Source organism: Ranitomeya variabilis, chromosome 5 (assembly GCF_051348905.1).
Source record: "Ranitomeya variabilis isolate aRanVar5 chromosome 5, aRanVar5.hap1, whole genome shotgun sequence".
Classification (NCBI taxonomy): Eukaryota; Metazoa; Chordata; class Amphibia; order Anura; family Dendrobatidae; genus Ranitomeya; species Ranitomeya variabilis.
Window position 1 is genome coordinate 592,617,379 of NC_135236.1, and position 21,324 is coordinate 592,638,702.

Genomic DNA, 21,324 nt, shown 5'->3' on the forward strand with positions numbered 1-21,324 from the left:
TGGAAAATCATGCAAATACAAAAGAAGATTAAATCACATGCTAATTTGCATGTTAGCAAAATCATAAGAATAAGTACAAAAACATTTCAAGATCTCATAATACTGGCAGCAGTGGGTTTAAAGCATATGCTAATTTTGCATGTTAGCATAATTATAAGAATAAGATAAAAAGGTTTAAAAGAACTCATACTAGTGGCATTTGAACCCACAAGTCTGTTAAAATTTAGGTAAGTCTCTAAACTAAAGTCTAAAACTGTCTTTTCCAAAACAGAAATGCGCACAGTCATGGAAATACAAAATCCTCAGAATTAGATCAAAGGGTTCTCAAAATCTCATAATACTGGCAGCAGTGGGATTTGAACCCACGCCTCCGAAGAGACTGGAGCCTTAATCCAGCGCCTTAGAGCGCTCGGCCATGCTACCTAATGCATCATTAAAAGAGCTTCCTGAGAGTAAGTTTAGTGTATCTGACTACATTTTAAACTTGTGCATTGTGGAAAATGGATAGGTCTCTAAACAAAAAGGAAAAAGCAATGATTCTATCTTTTGTCTTTTCCAAAAAAGCAAAGCACGCACTCATACAAAAATATGCTAATTTTTCTATTAGCAAAATCATAAATATAAGCTGAAAAGGTTTTCAAAACCTCAATATGTTGGCAGCAGTGGGATTTGAACCCACGCCTCCAAAGAGACTGGAGCCTAAATCCAGTGCCTTAGACCACTCGGCCATGCTACCTTAAACAGCATGGTTAATTAAGCTTCCTTAGAGAAAGTGAAGTACATTTGACAACATTTAAAATTAGTACATTTTGGAAAATGGGCATGTCTCTAAACATTAGGCAAAAACAAAGATTCTATCAACGGTCTTTATCTTAACTGAAAACTGCTAAATCATACAAATACAAAAGAAGATTATATCACATGCTAATTTGCATGCTAGCAAAATCATAAGAATAAGTACAAAAACATTTCAAGATCTCATAATACTGGCAGCAGTGAGATTAAAGCATATGCTAATTTTGCATGTTAGCATAATTATAAGAATGAGATAAAAAGGTTTAAAAGAACTCATACTAGTGGCAGCAGTGGGATTTGAACTCACAAGTCTGTTGGAATATGGGTAAGTCTCTTAACAATAGGAAAAATCAATGATTCTTTCAACTGTCTTTTCCTAAACAGAAATTAACACACTCATGAAAATACAAAATCATAAGAATTAGATCAAAGGGTTCTCAAAACCTCATAATAATGGCAGCAGTGGGATTTGAATGGGCATGTCTCTAAACATTAGAAAAAAGCAAGGATTCTTTCAACAGTCTTTATCTGAACTGAAAACTGGAAAATCATGCAAATACAAAAGAAGATTAAATCACATGCTAATTTGCATGTTAGCAAAATCATAAGAATAAGTACAAAAACATTTCAAGATCTCATAATACTGGCAGCAGTGGGTTTAAAGCATATGCTAATTTTGCATGTTAGCATAATTATAAGAATAAGATAAAAAGGTTTAAAAGAACTCATACTAGTGGCATTTGAACCCACAAGTCTGTAAAAAATTTAGGTAAGTCTCTAAACTAAAGTCTAAAACTGTCTTTTCCAAAACAGAAATGCACACACTCATGGAAATACAAAATCCTCAGAATTAGATCAAAGGGTTCTCAAAACCTCATAATACTGGCAGCAGTGGGATTTGAACCCACGCCTCCGAAGAGACTGGAGCCTTAATCCAGCGCCTTAGAGCGCTCGGCCATGCTACCTAATGCATCATTAAAAGAGCTTCCTTAGAGTAAGTTTAGTGTATCTGACTACATTTTAAACTTGTGCATTGTGGAAAATGGATAGTCTCTAAACAAAAAGGAAAAAGCAATGATTCTATCTTTTGTCTTTTCCAAAAAAGCAAAGCACGCACTCATACAAAAATATGCTAATTTTTCTGTTAGCAAAATCATAAATATAAGCTGAAAAGGTTTTCAAAACCTCAATATGTTGGCAGCAGTGGGATTTGAACCCACGCCTCCAAAGAGACTGGAGCCTAAATCCAGCGCCTTAGACCACTCAGCCATGCTACCTTAAACAGCATGGATAATTAAGCTTCCTTAGAGAAAGTGAAGTACATTTGACAACATTTAAAATTAGTACATTTTGGAAAATGGGCATGTCTCTAAACATTAGGCAAAAACAAAGATTCTATCAACGGTCTTTATCTTAACTGAAAATTGCTAAATCATACAAATACAAAAGAAGATTATATCACATGCTAATTTGCATGCTAGCAAAATCATAAGAATAAGTACAAAAACATTTCAAGATCTCATAATACTGGCAGCAGTGAGATTAAAGCATATGCTAATTTTGCATGTTAGCATAATTATAAGAATGAGATAAAAAGGTTTAAAAGAACTCATACTAGTGGCAGCAGTGGGATTTGAACTCACAAGTCTGTTGGAATATGGGTAAGTCTCTTAACAATAGGAAAAATCAATGATTCTTTCAACTGTCTTTTCCTAAACAGAAATTAACACATTCATGAAAATACAAAATCATAAGAATTAGATCAAAGGGTTCTCAAAACCTCATAATAATGGCAGCAGTGGGATTTGAATGGGCATGTCTCTAAACATTAGAAAAAAGCAAGGATTCTTTCAACAGTCTTTATCTGAACTGAAAACTGGAAAATCATGCAAATACAAAAGAAGATTAAATCACATGCTAATTTGCATGTTAGCAAAATCATAAGAATAAGTACAAAAACATTTCAAGATCTCATAATACTGGCAGCAGTGGGTTTAAAGCATATGCTAATTTTGCATGTTAGCATAATTATAAGAATAAGATAAAAAGGTTTAAAAGAACTCATACTAGTGGCATTTGAACCCACAAGTCTGTAAAAAATTTAGGTAAGTCTCTAAACTAAAGTCTAAAACTGTCTTTTCCAAAACAGAAATGCACACACTCATGGAAATACAAAATCCTCAGAATTAGATCAAAGGGTTCTCAAAACCTCATAATACTGGCAGCAGTGGGATTTGAACCCACGCCTCCGAAGAGACTGGAGCCTTAATCCAGCGCCTTAGAGCGCTCGGCCATGCTACCTAATGCATCATTAAAAGAGCTTCCTTAGAGTAAGTTTAGTGTATCTGACTACATTTTAAACTTGTGCATTGTGGAAAATGGATAGTCTCTAAACAAAAAGGAAAAAGCAATGATTCTATCTTTTGTCTTTTCCAAAAAAGCAAAGCACGCACTCATACAAAAATATGCTAATTTTTCTGTTAGCAAAATCATAAATATAAGCTGAAAAGGTTTTCAAAACCTCAATATGTTGGCAGCAGTGGGATTTGAACCCACGCCTCCAAAGAGACTGGAGCCTAAATCCAGCGCCTTAGACCACTCAGCCATGCTACCTTAAACAGCATGGATAATTAAGCTTCCTTAGAGAAAGTGAAGTACATTTGACAACATTTAAAATTAGTACATTTTGGAAAATGGGCATGTCTCTAAACATTAGGCAAAAACAAAGATTCTATCAACGGTCTTTATCTTAACTGAAAATTGCTAAATCATACAAATACAAAAGAAGATTATATCACATGCTAATTTGCATGCTAGCAAAATCATAAGAATAAGTACAAAAACATTTCAAGATCTCATAATACTGGCAGCAGTGAGATTAAAGCATATGCTAATTTTGCATGTTAGCATAATTATAAGAATGAGATAAAAAGGTTTAAAAGAACTCATACTAGTGGCAGCAGTGGGATTTGAACTCACAAGTCTGTTGGAATATGGGTAAGTCTCTTAACAATAGGAAAAATCAATGATTCTTTCAACTGTCTTTTCCTAAACAGAAATTAACACACTCATGAAAATACAAAATCATAAGAATTAGATCAAAGGGTTCTCAAAACCTCATAATAATGGCAGCAGTGGGATTTGAATGGGCATGTCTCTAAACATTAGAAAAAAGCAAGGATTCTTTCAACAGTCTTTATCTGAACTGAAAACTGGAAAATCATGCAAATACAAAAGAAGATTAAATCACATGCTAATTTGCATGTTAGCAAAATCATAAGAATAAGTACAAAAACATTTCAAGATCTCATAATACTGGCAGCAGTGGGTTTAAAGCATATGCTAATTTTGCATGTTAGCATAATTATAAGAATAAGATAAAAAGGTTTAAAAGAACTCATACTAGTGGCATTTGAACCCACAAGTCTGTAAAAAATTTAGGTAAGTCTCTAAACTAAAGTCTAAAACTGTCTTTTCCAAAACAGAAATGCACACACTCATGGAAATACAAAATCCTCAGAATTAGATCAAAGGGTTCTCAAAACCTCATAATACTGGCAGCAGTGGGATTTGAACCCACGCCTCCGAAGAGACTGGAGCCTTAATCCAGCGCCTTAGAGCGCTCGGCCATGCTACCTAATGCATCATTAAAAGAGCTTCCTTAGAGTAAGTTTAGTGTATCTGACTACATTTTAAACTTGTGCATTGTGGAAAATGGATAGTCTCTAAACAAAAAGGAAAAAGCAATGATTCTATCTTTTGTCTTTTCCAAAAAAGCAAAGCACGCACTCATACAAAAATATGCTAATTTTTCTGTTAGCAAAATCATAAATATAAGCTGAAAAGGTTTTCAAAACCTCAATATGTTGGCAGCAGTGGGATTTGAACCCACGCCTCCAAAGAGACTGGAGCCTAAATCCAGCGCCTTAGACCACTCAGCCATGCTACCTTAAACAGCATGGATAATTAAGCTTCCTTAGAGAAAGTGAAGTACATTTGACAACATTTAAAATTAGTACATTTTGGAAAATGGGCATGTCTCTAAACATTAGGCAAAAAAAAAGATTCTATCAACGGTCTTTATCTTAACTGAAAATTGCTAAATCATACAAATACAAAAGAAGATTATATCACATGCTAATTTGCATGCTAGCAAAATCATAAGAATAAGTACAAAAACATTTCAAGATCTCATAATACTGGCAGCAGTGAGATTAAAGCATATGCTAATTTTGCATGTTAGCATAATTATAAGAATGAGATAAAAAGGTTTAAAAGAACTCATACTAGTGGCATTTGAACTCACAAGTCTGTTGGAATATGGGTAAGTCTCTTAACAATAGGAAAAATCAATGATTCTTTCAACTGTCTTTTCCTAAACAGAAATTAACACACTCATGAAAATACAAAATCATAAGAATTAGATCAAAGGGTTCTCAAAACCTCATAATAATGGCAGCAGTGGGATTTGAATGGGCATGTCTCTAAACATTAGAAAAAAGCAAGGATTCTTTCAACAGTCTTTATCTGAACTGAAAACTGGAAAATCATGCAAATACAAAAGAAGATTAAATCACATGCTAATTTGCATGTTAGCAAAATCATAAGAATAAGTACAAAAACATTTCAAGATCTCATAATACTGGCAGCAGTGGGTTTAAAGCATATGCTAATTTTGCATGTTAGCATAATTATAAGAATAAGATAAAAAGGTTTAAAAGAACTCATACTAGTGGCATTTGAACCCACAAGTCTGTAAAAAATTTAGGTAAGTCTCTAAACTAAAGTCTAAAACTGTCTTTTCCAAAACAGAAATGCACACACTCATGGAAATACAAAATCCTCAGAATTAGATCAAAGGGTTCTCAAAACCTCATAATACTGGCAGCAGTGGGATTTGAACCCACGCCTCCGAAGAGACTGGAGCCTTAATCCAGCGCCTTAGAGCGCTCGGCCATGCTACCTAATGCATCATTAAAAGAGCTTCCTTAGAGTAAGTTTAGTGTATCTGACTACATTTTAAACTTGTGCATTGTGGAAAATGGATAGTCTCTAAACAAAAAGGAAAAAGCAATGATTCTATCTTTTGTCTTTTCCAAAAAAGCAAAGCACGCACTCATACAAAAATATGCTAATTTTTCTATTAGCAAAATCATAAATATAAGCTGAAAAGGTTTTCAAAACCTCAATATGTTGGCAGCAGTGGGATTTGAACCCACGCCTCCAAAGAGACTGGAGCCTAAATCCAGCACCTTAGACCACTCGGCCATGCTACCTTAAACAGCATGGTTAATTAAGCTCCCTTAGAGAAAGTGAAGTACATTTGACAACATTTAAAATTAGTACATTTTGGAAAATGGGCATGTCTCTAAACATTAGGCAAAAACAAAGATTCTATCAACGGTCTTTATCTTAACTGAAAACTGCTAAATCATACAAATACAAAAGAAGATTATATCACATGCTAATTTGCATGCTAGCAAAATCATAAGAATAAGTACAAAAACATTTCAAGATCTCATAATACTGGCAGCAGTGAGATTAAAGCATATGCTAATTTTGCATGTTAGCATAATTATAAGAATGAGATAAAAAGGTTTAAAAGAACTCATACTAGTGGCAGCAGTGGGATTTGAACTCACAAGTCTGTTGGAATATGGGTAAGTCTCTTAACAATAGGAAAAATCAATGATTCTTTCAACTGTCTTTTCCTAAACAGAAATTAACACACTCATGAAAATACAAAATCATAAGAATTAGATCAAAGGGTTCTCAAAACCTCATAATAATGGCAGCAGTGGGATTTGAATGGGCATGTCTCTAAACATTAGAAAAAAGCAAGGATTCTTTCAACAGTCTTTATCTGAACTGAAAACTGGAAAATCATGCAAATACAAAAGAAGATTAAATCACATGCTAATTTGCATGTTAGCAAAATCATAAGAATAAGTACAAAAACATTTCAAGATCTCATAATACTGGCAGCAGTGGGTTTAAAGCATATGCTAATTTTGCATGTTAGCATAATTATAAGAATAAGATAAAAAGGTTTAAAAGAACTCATACTAGTGGCATTTGAACCCACAAGTCTGTAAAAAATTTAGGTAAGTCTCTAAACTAAAGTCTAAAACTGTCTTTTCCAAAACAGAAATGCACACACTCATGGAAATACAAAATCCTCAGAATTAGATCAAAGGGTTCTCAAAACCTCATAATACTGGCAGCAGTTGGATTTGAACCCACGCCTCCGAAGAGACTGGAGCCTTAATCCAGCGCCTTAGACCGCTCGGCCATGCTACCTAATGCATCATTAAAAGAGCTTCCTTAGAGTAAGTTTAGTGTATCTGACTACATTTTAAACTTGTGCATTGTGGAAAATGGATAGTCTCTAAACAAAAAGGAAAAAGCAATGATTCTATCTTTTGTCTTTTCCAAAAAAGCAAAGCACGCACTCATACAAAAATATGCTAATTTTTCTGTTAGCAAAATCATAAATATAAGCTGAAAAGGTTTTCAAAACCTCAATATGTTGGCAGCAGTGGGATTTGAACCCACGCCTCCAAAGAGACTGGAGCCTAAATCCAGCGCCTTAGACCACTCAGCCATGCTACCTTAAACAGCATAGATAATTAAGCTTCCTTAGAGAAAGTGAAGTACATTTGACAACATTTAAAATTAGTACATTTTGGAAAATGGGCATGTCTCTAAACATTAGGCAAAAACAAAGATTCTATCAACGGTCTTTATCTTAACTGAAAATTGCTAAATCATACAAATACAAAAGAAGATTATATCACATGCTAATTTGCATGCTAGCAAAATCATAAGAATAAGTACAAAAACATTTCAAGATCTCATAATACTGGCAGCAGTGAGATTAAAGCATATGCTAATTTTGCATGTTAGCATAATTATAAGAATGAGATAAAAAGGTTTAAAAGAACTCATACTAGTGGCAGCAGTGGGATTTGAACTCACAAGTCTGTTGGAATATGGGTAAGTCTCTTAACAATAGGAAAAATCAATGATTCTTTCAACTGTCTTTTCCTAAACAGAAATTAACACACTCATGAAAATACAAAATCATAAGAATTAGATCAAAGGGTTCTCAAAACCTCATAATAATGGCAGCAGTGGGATTTGAATGGGCATGTCTCTAAACATTAGAAAAAAGCAAGGATTCTTTCAACAGTCTTTATCTGAACTGAAAACTGGAAAATCATGCAAATACAAAAGAAGGTTAAATCACATGCTAATTTGCACGTTAGCAAAATCATAAGAATAAGTACAAAAACATTTCAAGATCTCATAATACTGGCAGCAGTGGGTTTAAAGCATATGCTAATTTTGCATGTTAGCATAATTATAAGAATAAGATAAAAAGGTTTAAAAGAACTCATACTAGTGGCATTTGAACCCACAAGTCTGTAAAAAATTTAGGTAAGTCTCTAAACTAAAGTCTAAAACTGTATTTTCCAAAACAGAAATGCACACACTCATGGAAATACAAAATCCTCAGAATTAGATCAAAGGGTTCTCAAAACCTCATAATACTGGCAGCAGTGGGATTTGAACCCACGCCTCCGAAGAGACTGGAGCCTTAATCCAGCGCCTTAGACCGCTCGGCCATGCTACCTAATGCATCATTAAAAGAGCTTCCTTAGAGTAAGTTTAGTGTATCTGACTACATTTTAAACTTGTGCATTGTGGAAAATGGATAGTCTCTAAACAAAAAGGAAAAAGCAATGATTCTATCTTTTGTCTTTTCCAAAAAAGCAAAGCACGCACTCATACAAAAATATGCTAATTTTTCTGTTAGCAAAATCATAAATATAAGCTGAAAAGGTTTTCAAAACCTCAATATGTTGGCAGCAGTGGGATTTGAACCCACGCCTCCAAAGAGACTGGAGCCTAAATCCAGCACCTTAGACCACTCAGCCATGCTACCTTAAACAGCATGGATAATTAAGCTTCCTTAGAGAAAGTGAAGTACATTTGACAACATTTAAAATTAGTACATTTTGGAAAATGGGCATGTCTCTAAACATTAGGCAAAAACAAAGATTCTATCAACGGTCTTTATCTTAACTGAAAACTGCTAAATCATACAAATACAAAAGAAGATTATATCACATGCTAATTTGCATGCTAGCAAAATCATAAGAATAAGTACAAAAACATTTCAAGATCTCATAATACTGGCAGCAGTGAGATTAAAGCATATGCTAATTTTGCATGTTAGCATAATTATAAGAATGAGATAAAAAGGTTTAAAAGAACTCATACTAGTGGCAGCAGTGGGATTTGAACTCACAAGTCTGTTGGAATATGGGTAAGTCTCTTAACAATAGGAAAAATCAATGATTCTTTCAACTGTCTTTTCCTAAACAGAAATTAACACACTCATGAAAATACAAAATCATAAGAATTAGATCAAAGGGTTCTCAAAACCTCATAATAATGGCAGCAGTGGGATTTGAATGGGCATGTCTCTAAACATTAGAAAAAAGCAAGGATTCTTTCAACAGTCTTTATCTGAACTGAAAACTGGAAAATCATGCAAATACAAAAGAAGATTAAATCACATGCTAATTTGCATGTTAGCAAAATCATAAGAATAAGTACAAAAACATTTCAAGATCTCATAATACTGGCAGCAGTGGGTTTAAAGCATATGCTAATTTTGCATGTTAGCATAATTATAAGAATAAGATAAAAAGGTTTAAAAGAACTCATACTAGTGGCATTTGAACCCACAAGTCTGTAAAAAATTTAGGTAAGTCTCTAAACTAAAGTCTAAAACTGTCTTTTCCAAAACAGAAATGCACACACTCATGGAAATACAAAATCCTCAGAATTAGATCAAAGGGTTCTCAAAACCTCATAATACTGGCAGCAGTGGGATTTGAACCCACGCCTCCGAAGAGACTGGAGCCTTAATCCATCGCCTTAGACCGCTCGGCCATGCTACCTAATGCATCATTAAAAGAGCTTCCTTAGAGTAAGTTTAGTGTATCTGACTACATTTTAAACTTGTGCATTGTGGAAAATGGATAGTCTCTAAACAAAAAGGAAAAAGCAATGATTCTATCTTTTGTCTTTTCCAAAAAAGCAAAGCACGCACTCATACAAAAATATGCTAATTTTTCTGTTAGCAAAATCATAAATATAAGCTGAAAAGGTTTTCAAAACCTCAATATGTTGGCAGCAGTGGGATTTGAACCCACGCCTCCAAAGAGACTGGAGCCTAAATCCAGCACCTTAGACCACTCAGCCATGCTACCTTAAACAGCATGGATAATTAAGCTTCCTTAGAGAAAGTGAAGTACATTTGACAACATTTAAAATTAGTACATTTTGGAAAATGGGCATGTCTCTAAACATTAGGCAAAAACAAAGATTCTATCAACGGTCTTTATCTTAACTGAAAACTGCTAAATCATACAAATACAAAAGAAGATTATATCACATGCTAATTTGCATGCTAGCAAAATCATAAGAATAAGTACAAAAACATTTCAAGATCTCATAATACTGGCAGCAGTGAGATTAAAGCATATGCTAATTTTGCATGTTAGCATAATTATAAGAATGAGATAAAAAGGTTTAAAAGAACTCATACTAGTGGCAGCAGTGGGATTTGAACTCACAAGTCTGTTGGAATATGGGTAAGTCTCTTAACAATAGGAAAAATCAATGATTCTTTCAACTGTCTTTTCCTAAACAGAAATTAACACACTCATGAAAATACAAAATCATAAGAATTAGATCAAAGGGTTCTCAAAACCTCATAATAATGGCAGCAGTGGGATTTGAATGGGCATGTCTCTAAACATTAGAAAAAAGCAAGGATTCTTTCAACAGTCTTTATCTGAACTGAAAACTGGAAAATCATGCAAATACAAAAGAAGATTAAATCACATGCTAATTTGCATGTTAGCAAAATCATAAGAATAAGTACAAAAACATTTCAAGATCTCATAATACTGGCAGCAGTGGGTTTAAAGCATATGCTAATTTTGCATGTTAGCATAATTATAAGAATAAGATAAAAAGGTTTAAAAGAACTCATACTAGTGGCATTTGAACCCACAAGTCTGTAAAAAATTTAGGTAAGTCTCTAAACTAAAGTCTAAAACTGTCTTTTCCAAAACAGAAATGCACACACTCATGGAAATACAAAATCCTCAGAATTAGATCAAAGGGTTCTCAAAACCTCATAATACTGGCAGCAGTGGGATTTGAACCCACGCCTCCGAAGAGACTGGAGCCTTAATCCATCGCCTTAGACCGCTCGGCCATGCTACCTAATGCATCATTAAAAGAGCTTCCTTAGAGTAAGTTTAGTGTATCTGACTACATTTTAAACTTGTGCATTGTGGAAAATGGATAGTCTCTAAACAAAAAGGAAAAAGCAATGATTCTATCTTTTGTCTTTTCCAAAAAAGCAAAGCACGCACTCATACAAAAATATGCTAATTTTTCTGTTAGCAAAATCATAAATATAAGCTGAAAAGGTTTTCAAAACCTCAATATGTTGGCAGCAGTGGGATTTGAACCCACGCCTCCAAAGAGACTGGAGCCTAAATCCAGCACCTTAGACCACTCAGCCATGCTACCTTAAACAGCATGGATAATTAAGCTTCCTTAGAGAAAGTGAAGTACATTTGACAACATTTAAAATTAGTACATTTTGGAAAATGGGCATGTCTCTAAACATTAGGCAAAAACAAAGATTCTATCAACGGTCTTTATCTTAACTGAAAACTGCTAAATCATACAAATACAAAAGAAGATTATATCACATGCTAATTTGCATGCTAGCAAAATCATAAGAATAAGTACAAAAACATTTCAAGATCTCATAATACTGGCAGCAGTGAGATTAAAGCATATGCTAATTTTGCATGTTAGCATAATTATAAGAATGAGATAAAAAGGTTTAAAAGAACTCATACTAGTGGCAGCAGTGGGATTTGAACTCACAAGTCTGTTGGAATATGGGTAAGTCTCTTAACAATAGGAAAAATCAATGATTCTTTCAACTGTCTTTTCCTAAACAGAAATTAACACACTCATGAAAATACAAAATCATAAGAATTAGATCAAAGGGTTCTCAAAACCTCATAATAATGGCAGCAGTGGGATTTGAATGGGCATGTCTCTAAACATTAGAAAAAAGCAAGGATTCTTTCAACAGTCTTTATCTGAACTGAAAACTGGAAAATCATGCAAATACAAAAGAAGATTAAATCACATGCTAATTTGCATGTTAGCAAAATCATAAGAATAAGTACAAAAACATTTCAAGATCTCATAATACTGGCAGCAGTGGGTTTAAAGCATATGCTAATTTTGCATGTTAGCATAATTATAAGAATAAGATAAAAAGGTTTAAAAGAACTCATACTAGTGGCATTTGAACCCACAAGTCTGTAAAAAATTTAGGTAAGTCTCTAAACTAAAGTCTAAAACTGTCTTTTCCAAAACAGAAATGCACACACTCATGGAAATACAAAATCCTCAGAATTAGATCAAAGGGTTCTCAAAACCTCATAATACTGGCAGCAGTGGGATTTGAACCCACGCCTCCGAAGAGACTGGAGCCTTAATCCATCGCCTTAGACCGCTCGGCCATGCTACCTAATGCATCATTAAAAGAGCTTCCTTAGAGTAAGTTTAGTGTATCTGACTACATTTTAAACTTGTGCATTGTGGAAAATGGATAGTCTCTAAACAAAAAGGAAAAAGCAATGATTCTATCTTTTGTCTTTTCCAAAAAAGCAAAGCACGCACTCATACAAAAATATGCTAATTTTTCTGTTAGCAAAAATCATAAATATAAGCTGAAAAGGTTTTCAAAACCTCAATATGTTGGCAGCAGTGGGATTTGAACCCACGCCTCCAAAGAGACTGGAGCCTAAATCCAGCGCCTTAGACCACTCAGCCATGCTACCTTAAACAGCATGGATAATTAAGCTTCCTTAGAGAAAGTGAAGTACATTTGACAACATTTAAAATTAGTACATTTTGGAAAATGGGCATGTCTCTAAACATTAGGCAAAAACAAAGATTCTATCAACGGTCTTTATCTTAACTGAAAACTGCTAAATCATACAAATACAAAAGAAGATTATATCACATGCTAATTTGCATGCTAGCAAAATCATAAGAATAAGTACAAAAACATTTCAAGATCTCATTATACTGGCAGCAGTGAGATTAAAGCATATGCTAATTTTGCATGTTAGCATAATTATAAGAATGAGATAAAAAGGTTTAAAAGAACTCATACTAGTGGCAGCAGTGGGATTTGAACTCACAAGTCTGTTGGAATATGGGTAAGTCTCTTAACAATAGGAAAAATCAAAGATTCTTTCAACTGTCTCTTCCTAAACAGAAATTAACACACTCATGAAAATACAAAATCATAAGAATTAGATCAAAGGGTTCTCAAAACCTCATAATAATGGCAGCAGTGGGATTTGAATGGGCATGTCTCTAAACATTAGAAAAAAGCAAGGATTCTTTCAACAGTCTTTATCTGAACTGAAAACTGGAAAATCATGCAAATACAAAAGAAGATTAAATCACATGCTAATTTGCATGTTAGCAAAATCATAAGAATAAGTACAAAAACATTTCAAGATCTCATAATACTGGCAGCAGTGGGTTTAAAGCATATGCTAATTTTGCATGTTAGCATTATTATAAGAATAAGATAAAAAGGTTTAAAAGAACTCATACTAGTGGCATTTGAACCCACAAGTCTGTTAAAATTTAGGTAAGTCTCTAAACAATAGGAACAATCAATGATTCTTTCAACTGTCTTTTCCAAAACAGAAATGCACACACTCATGGAAATACAAAATCCTCAGAATTAGATCAAAGGGTTCTCAAAACCTGATAATACTGGCAGCAGTGGGATTTGAACCCACGCCTCCGAAGAGACTGGAGCCTTAATCCAGCGCCTTAGACCGCTCGGCCATGCTACCTAATGCATCATTAAAAGAGCTTCCTTAGAGTAAGTTTAGTGTATCTGACTACATTTTAAACTTGTGCATTGTGGAAAATGGATAGGTCTCTAAACAAAAAGGAAAAAGCAATGATTCTATCTTTTGTCTTTTCCAAAAAAGCAAAGCACACACTCATACAAAAATATGCTAATTTTTCTATTAGCAAAATCATAAATATAAGCTGAAAAGGTTTTCAAAACCTCAACATGTTTGCAGCAGTGGGATTTGAACCCACGCCTCCAAAGAGACTGGAGCCTAAATCCAGCGCCTTAGACCACTCGGCCATGCTACCTTAAACAGTATGGTTAATTAAGCTTCCTTAGAGAAAGTGAAGTACATTTGACAACATTTAAAATTAGTACATTTTGGAAAATGGGCATGTCTCTAAACATTAGGCAAAAACAAAGATTCTATCAACGGTCTTTATCTTAACTGAAAACTGCTAAATCATACAAATACAAAAGAAGATTATATCACATGCTAATTTGCATGCTAGCAAAATCATAAGAATAAGTACAAAAACATTTCAAGATCTCATTATACTGGCAGCAGTGAGATTAAAGCATATGCTAATTTTGCATGTTAGCATAATTATAAGAATGAGATAAAAAGGTTTAAAAGAACTCATACTAGTGGCAGCAGTGGGATTTGAACTCACAAGTCTGTTGGAATATGGGTAAGTCTCTTAACAATAGGAAAAATCAATGATTCTTTCAACTGTCTCTTCCTAAACAGAAATTAACACACTCATGAAAATACAAAATCATAAGAATTAGATCAAAGGGTTCTCAAAACCTCATAATAATGGCAGCAGTGGGATTTGAATGGGCATGTCTCTAAACATTAGAAAAAAGCAAGGATTCTTTCAACAGTCTTTATCTGAACTGAAAACTGGAAAATCATGCAAATACAAAAGAAGATTAAATCACATGCTAATTTGCATGTTAGCAAAATCATAAGAATAAGTACAAAAACATTTCAAGATCTCATAATACTGGCAGCAGTGGGTTTAAAGCATACGCTAATTTTGCATGTTAGCATAATTATAAGAATAAGATAAAAAGGTTTAAAAGAACTCATACTAGTGGCATTTGAACCCACAAGTCTGTTAAAATTTAGGTAAGTCTCTAAACAATAGGAACAATCAATGATTCTTTCAACTGTCTTTTCCAAAACAGAAATGCACACACTCATGGAAATACAAAATACTCAGAATTAGATCAAAGGGTTCTCAAAACCTCATAATACTGGCAGCAGTGGGATTTGAACCCACGCCTCCGAAGAGACTGGAGCCTTAATCCAGCGCCTTAGACCGCTCGGCCATGCTACCTAATGCGTCATTAAAAGAGCTTCCTTAGAGTAAGTTTAGTGTATCTGACTACATTTTAAACTTGTGCATTGTGGAAAATGGATAGGTCTCTAAACAAAAAGGAAAAAGCAATGATTCTATCTTTTGTCTTTTCCAAAAAAGCAAAGCACGCACTCATACAAAAATATGCTAATTTTTCTATTAGCAAAATCATAAATATAAGCTGAAAAGGTTTTCAAAACCTCAATATGTTGGCAGCAGTGGGATTTGAAACCACGCCTCCAAAGAGACTGGAGCCTAAATCCAGCGCCTTAGACCACTCGGCCATGCTACCTTAAACAGTATGGTTAATTAAGCTTCCTTAGACAAAGTGAAGTACATTTGACAACATTTAAAATTAACAACAAAACTAGAATGCCCCAAAACTAAATAGGACATAAACTCAATAAGGCATATGTTCAATAATGCAGTATGTGAATAATAAATATGTGTGTATACAAAAGCGTAAATACATTACAACATATACAGATAAACATTAGAACAAACAACATAGCAGTGCGTTGATAGCAGTAACTGGTTCTTGAACTCCATATGTAGGTCTCTTTCCACTAATTCATTAATCAATTGGGACGTAAATGTGCTTCACCATAATATACATCAGTTGGCCAGAACTCTAAAATTTAAAACAATAATTAAAACCACAAATATATACAATCGAAACCCAAACCCCCCTAAAAAACGTGAATGATGTTAATTATAAAAAGGATCCGAACCCGAAATTTTCATTAAGACCAACCGGGGTAACCGTGTTAAGTCGGTAAATCCACCGGCTTTCAACCTTTGCAAGGGCTTTAAATAGATCACCGCCACGAGGACCCAATGAAACTTGATCAATAGCCCTAATTTTGAGCTTGTTTGCATTGCATTCATGATGTGTATAGAAATGCCGAGCAAGAGTTTTAAGAGTTTTGGGATCAACATCCTTTGCAGTCTTGGCCCGTTCAATATCCCGAACATGTTCCCTTGTTCTCAGTTTTAATTCGCGCGTTGTCATTCCAATATACACTTTGTCACAAGGACATTGTGCATGATAAATCACGCCTTTAGAGGCGCAAGTGAGCTGATGGCGAATTTTAAAAACACGGCCTTCCTGGGGATTGGAAAATTCCTTGCTTTTAATATGGTTCTGACAGCCTTTGCAAAAGGTACATGGAAAGAACCCGTTAATGGGTTCACTCATGGCCTTCTTTTTATCCTTAGGGGAATAATGGCTGTGAACAAGCAAGTCCCGAAGGTTATTAGACCTTTTGGCTGTAATCATGGGTCTATCTGGGAGGACCTTTTTTAGAATCGGGTCAGACTTCAATACAGCCCAATGTTTCTTAATTATTTGAGTAAATTCTTGCCATTGGCTGTTGAACGGGGTAATTAATCTCACCTGAGAGTCATCACTTTTCTTAGATGTAGTCTGATACAAAAGCTCATCACGAGAAGTTGAGCAGGCTCTCTTGTAGCCAGTACGGATCTGTCTGTGACTATATATATATATTGTGGTATCCAGTAGTGTTTTTAGCTTTATTATTGTATTTCTTATGTGTGCATGTTTACTTGCCTTCAATAAAATATTTACACAAGGATTATACTCTATGTGTGGTCTCTGTACCGCTTGTTGAAAACATTTAAAATTAGTACATTTTGGAAAATGGGCATGTCTCTAAACATTAGGCAAAAACAAAGATTCTATCAACGGTCTTTATCTTAACTGAAAACTGCTAAATCATACAAATACAAAAGAAGATTATATCACATGCTAATTTGCATGCTAGCAAAATCATAAGAATAAGTACAAAAACATTTCAAGATCTCATTATACTGGCAGCAGTGAGATTAAAGCATATGCTAATTTTGCATGTTAGCATAATTATAAGAATGAGATAAAAAGGTTTAAAAGAACTCATACTAGTGGCAGCAGTGGGATTTGAACTCACAAGTCTGTTGGAATATGGGTAAGTCTCTTAACAATAGGAAAAATCAAAGATTCTTTCAACTGTCTCTTCCTAAACAGAAATTAACACACTCATGAAAATACAAAATCATAAGAATTAGATCAAAGGGTTCTCAAAACCTCATAATAATGGCAGCAGTGGGATTTGAATGGGCATGTCTCTAAACATTAGAAAAAAGCAAGGATTCTTTCAACAGTCTTTATCTGAACTGAAAACTGGAAAATCATGCAAATACAAAAGAAGATTAAATCACATGCTAATTTGCATGTTAGCAAAATCATAAGAATAAGTACAAAAACATTTCAAGATCTCATAATACTGGCAGCAGTGGGTTTAACGCATATGCTAATTTTGCATGTTAGCATAATTATAAGAATAAGATAAAAAGGTTTAAAAGAACTCATACTAGTGGCATTTGAACCCACAAGTCTGTTAAAATTTAGGTAAGTCTCTAAACTAAAGTCGAAAACTGTCTTTTCCAAAACAGAAATGCACACACTCATGGAAATACAAAATCCTCAGAATTAGATCAAAGGGTTCTCAAAACCTCATAATACTGGCAGCAGTGGGATTTGAATGGGCATGTCTCTAAACATTAGAAAAAAGCAAGGATTCTATCAACAGTCTTTATCTGAACTGAAAACTGCAAAATCATGCAAATACAAAAGAAGATTAAATCACATGCTAATTTGCATGTTAGCAAAATCATAAGAATAAGTACAAAAACATTTCAAGATCTCATAATACTGGCAGCAGTGGGTTTAAAGCATATGCTAATTTTGCATGTTAGCATTATTATAAGAATAAGATAAAAAGGTTTAAAAGAACTCATACTAGTGGCATTTGAACCCACAAGTCTGTTAAAATTTAGGTAAGTCTCTAAACAATAGGAACAATCAATGATTCTTTCAACTGTCTTTTCCAAAACAGAAATGCACACACTCATGGAAATACAAAATCCTCAGAATTAGATCAAAGGGTTCTCAAAACCTCATAATACTGGCAGCAGTGGGATTTGAACCCACGCCTCCAAAGAGACTGGAGCCTTAATCCAGCGCCTTAGACCGCTCGGCCATGCTACCTAATGCATCATTAAAAGAGCTTCCTTAGAGTAAGTTTAGTGTATCTGACTACATTTTAAACTTGTGCATTGTGGAAAATGGATAGGTCTCTAAACAAAAAGGAAAAAGCAATGATTCTATCTTTTGTCTTTTCCAAAAAAGCAAAGCACACACTCATACAAAAATATGCTAATTTTTCTATTAGCAAAATCATAAATATAAGCTGAAAAGGTTTTCAAAACCTCAACATGTTGGCAGCAGTGGGATTTGAACCCACGCCTCCAAAGAGACTGGAGCCTAAATCCAGTGCCTTAGACCACTCGGCCATGCTACCTTAAACAGTATGGTTAATTAAGCTTCCTTAGAGAAAGTGAAGTACATTTGACAACATTTAAAATTAGTACATTTTGGAAAATGGGCATGTCTCTAAACATTAGGCAAAAACAAAGATTCTATCAACGGTCTTTATCTTAACTGAAAACTGCTAAATCATACAAATACAAAAGAAGATTATATCACATGCTAATTTGCATGCTAGCAAAATCATAAGAATAAGTACAAAAACATTTCAAGATCTCATTATACTGGCAGCAGTGAGATTAAAGCATATGCTAATTTTGCATGTTAGCATAATTATAAGAATGAGATAAAAAGGTTTAAAAGAACTCATACTAGTGGCAGCAGTGGGATTTGAACTCACAAGTCTGTTGGAATATGGGTAAGTCTCTTAACAATAGGAAAAATCAAAGATTCTTTCAACTGTCTCTTCCTAAACAGAAATTAACACACTCATGAAAATACAAAATCATAAGAATTAGATCAAAGGGTTCTCAAAACCTCATAATAATGGCAGCAGTGGGATTTGAATGGGCATGTCTCTAAACATTAGAAAAAAGCAAGGATTCTTTCAACAGTCTTTATCTGAACTGAAAACTGGAAAATCATGCAAATACAAAAGAAGATTAAATCACATGCTAATTTGCATGTTAGCAAAATCATAAGAATAAGTACAAAAACATTTCAAGATCTCATAATACTGGCAGCAGTGGGTTTAAAGCATATGCTAATTTTGCATGTTAGCATTATTATAAGAATAAGATAAAAAGGTTTAAAAGAACTCATACTAGTGGCATTTGAACCCACAAGTCTGTTAAAATTTAGGTAAGTCTCTAAACAATAGGAACAATCAATGATTCTTTCAACTGTCTTTTCCAAAACAGATATGCACACACTCATGGAAATACAAAATCCTCAGAATTAGATCAAAGGGTTCTCAAAACCTCATAATACTGGCAGCAGTGGGATTTGAACCCACGCCTCCGAAGAGACTGGAGCCTTAATCCAGCGCCTTAGACCGCTCGGCCATGCTACCTAATGCATCATTAAAAGAGCTTCCTGAGAGTAAGTTTAGTGTATCTGACTACATTTTAAATTTGTGCATTGTGGAAAATGGATAGGTCTCTAAACAAAAAGGAAAAAGCAATGATTCTATCTTTTGTCTTTTCCAAAAAAGCAAAGCACGCACTCATACAAAAATATGCTAATTTTTCTATTAGCAAAATCATAAATATAAGCTGAAAAGGTTTTCAAAACCTCAATATGTTGGCAGCAGTGGGATTTGAACCCACGCCTCCAAAGAGACTGGAGCCTAAATCCAGCGCCTTAGACCACTCGGCCATGCTACCTTAAACAGTATGGTTAATTAAGCTTCCTTAGACAAAGTGAAGTACATTTGACAACATTTAAAATTAACAACAAAACTAGAATGCCCCAAAACTAAATAGGACATAAACTCAATAAGGCATATGTTCAATAATGCAGTATGTGAATAATAAATATGTGTGTATACAAAAGCGTAAATACATTACAACATATACAGATAAACATTAGAACAAACAACATAGCAGTGCGTTGATAGCAGTAACTGGTTCTTGAACTCCATATGTAGGTCTCTTTCCACTAATTCATTAATCAATTGGGACGTAAATGTGCTTCACCATAATATACATCAGTTGGCCAGAACTCTAAAATTTAAAACAATAATTAAAACCACAAATATATACAATCGAAACCCAAACCCCCCTAAAAAACGTGAATGATGTTAATTATAAAAAGGATCCGAACCCGAAATTTTCATTAAGACCAACCGGGGTAACCGTGTTAAGTCGGTAAATCCACCGGCTTTCAACCTTTGCAAGGGCTTTAAATAGATCACCGCCACGAGGACCCAATGAAACTTGATCAATAGCCCTAATTTTGAGCTTGTTTGCATTGCATTCATGATGTGTATAGAAATGCCGAGCAAGAGTTTTAAGAGTTTTGGGATCAACATCCTTTGCAGTCTTGGCCCGTTCAATATCCCGAACATGTTCCCTTGTTCTCAGTTTTAATTCGCGCGTTGTCATTCCAATATACACTTTGTCACAAGGACATTGTGCATGATAAATCACGCCTTTAGAGGCGCAAGTGAGCTGATGGCGAATTTTAAAAACACGGCCTTCCTGGGGATTGGAAAATTCCTTGCTTTTAATATGGTTCTGACAGCCTTTGCAAAAGGTACATGGAAAGAACCCGTTAATGGGTTCACTCATGGCCTTCTTTTTATCCTTAGGGGAATAATGGCTGTGAACAAGCAAGTCCCGAAGGTTATTAGACCTTTTGGCTGTAATCATGGGTCTATCTGGGAGGACCTTTTTTAGAATCGGGTCAGACTTCAATACAGCCCAATGTTTCTTAATTATTTGAGTAAATTCTTGCCATTGGCTGTTGAACGGGGTAATTAATCTCACCTGAGAGTCATCACTTTTCTTAGATGTAGTCTGATACAAAAGCTCATCACGAGAAGTTGAGCAGGCTCTCTTGTAGCCAGTACGGATCTGTCTGTGACTATATATATATATTGTGGTATCCAGTAGTGTTTTTAGCTTTATTATTGTATTTCTTATGTGTGCATGTTTACTTGCCTTCAATAAAATATTTACACAAGGATTATACTCTATGTGTGGTCTCTGTACCGCTTGTTGAAAACATTTAAAATTAGTACATTTTGGAAAATGGGCATGTCTCTAAACATTAGGCAAAAACAAAGATTCTATCAACGGTCTTTATCTTAACTGAAAACTGCTAAATCATACAAA

At 34.4% G+C, this 21,324-nt stretch overlaps 8 non-coding genes across 8 annotated transcripts; all 8 read right to left on the minus strand.

The window, feature by feature from the left end:
• Window positions 1-654: 654 nt before the first annotated feature.
• TRNAL-UAG (transfer RNA leucine (anticodon UAG)) lies at window positions 655-736 on the minus strand. The gene has a single exon. It is a non-coding gene; the product is annotated as a tRNA-Leu (tRNA).
• A 7,613-nt stretch (window positions 737-8,349) lies between these two features.
• TRNAL-AAG (transfer RNA leucine (anticodon AAG)) lies at window positions 8,350-8,431 on the minus strand. Its single transcript has one exon. It is a non-coding gene; the product is annotated as a tRNA-Leu (tRNA).
• Window positions 8,432-13,708: 5,277 nt separating this feature from the next.
• On the minus strand, window positions 13,709-13,790 carry TRNAL-AAG (transfer RNA leucine (anticodon AAG)). The gene has a single exon. It is a non-coding gene; the product is annotated as a tRNA-Leu (tRNA).
• A 1,269-nt stretch (window positions 13,791-15,059) lies between these two features.
• Window positions 15,060-15,141, minus strand: TRNAL-AAG (transfer RNA leucine (anticodon AAG)). Its single transcript has one exon. It is a non-coding gene; the product is annotated as a tRNA-Leu (tRNA).
• Window positions 15,142-18,126: 2,985 nt separating this feature from the next.
• Window positions 18,127-18,208, minus strand: TRNAL-AAG (transfer RNA leucine (anticodon AAG)). Its single transcript has one exon. It is a non-coding gene; the product is annotated as a tRNA-Leu (tRNA).
• A 231-nt stretch (window positions 18,209-18,439) lies between these two features.
• TRNAL-UAG (transfer RNA leucine (anticodon UAG)) lies at window positions 18,440-18,521 on the minus strand. The gene has a single exon. It is a non-coding gene; the product is annotated as a tRNA-Leu (tRNA).
• Window positions 18,522-19,477: 956 nt separating this feature from the next.
• On the minus strand, window positions 19,478-19,559 carry TRNAL-AAG (transfer RNA leucine (anticodon AAG)). Its single transcript has one exon. It is a non-coding gene; the product is annotated as a tRNA-Leu (tRNA).
• A 231-nt stretch (window positions 19,560-19,790) lies between these two features.
• On the minus strand, window positions 19,791-19,872 carry TRNAL-UAG (transfer RNA leucine (anticodon UAG)). The gene has a single exon. It is a non-coding gene; the product is annotated as a tRNA-Leu (tRNA).
• Between the last annotated feature and the right edge of the window lie 1,452 nt (window positions 19,873-21,324).